The 270-nt window shown below is 48.5% G+C and overlaps 1 pseudogene; it reads left to right on the top strand.

Moving 5' to 3' along the window:
• The first annotated feature begins 60 nt into the window (after positions 1-60).
• On the top strand, positions 61-179 carry LOC111734662 (annotated as a pseudogene).
• Positions 180-270: the final 91 nt, after the last annotated feature.

Below are 270 nucleotides of genomic sequence, written 5' to 3'. Positions count from 1 at the left end.
GTCTGTGCAGCTCTGTCATCGCCAAGCTAGTGTTATGTTCTCTACAAAAGTGGCTTCGTTGTCTGCGGCCACGCTACCCTGAGCAAGCCCGATCCTGTCTGATCTCGGAAGCTAAGCAGGGTGGGGCCTGGTTAGCACTTGGGTGAGAGACCACCTAGGAGGACCAGGTGCTGTAGGTGTAAAATATATATAAAAAAATAAGAGATTGTAAGCTGACAAGGTCTTTGCAATCTGCAAGGTCAACCAAGGGTTGCCTTGCCTAAGAAAAAA

This window comes from Pteropus vampyrus, unplaced genomic scaffold (genome assembly GCF_000151845.1).
Source record: "Pteropus vampyrus isolate Shadow unplaced genomic scaffold, Pvam_2.0 Scaffold3144, whole genome shotgun sequence".
NCBI lineage: Eukaryota > Metazoa > Chordata > Mammalia > Chiroptera > Pteropodidae > Pteropus > Pteropus vampyrus.
This window is presented reverse-complemented; position numbering and strand designations above follow the sequence as displayed.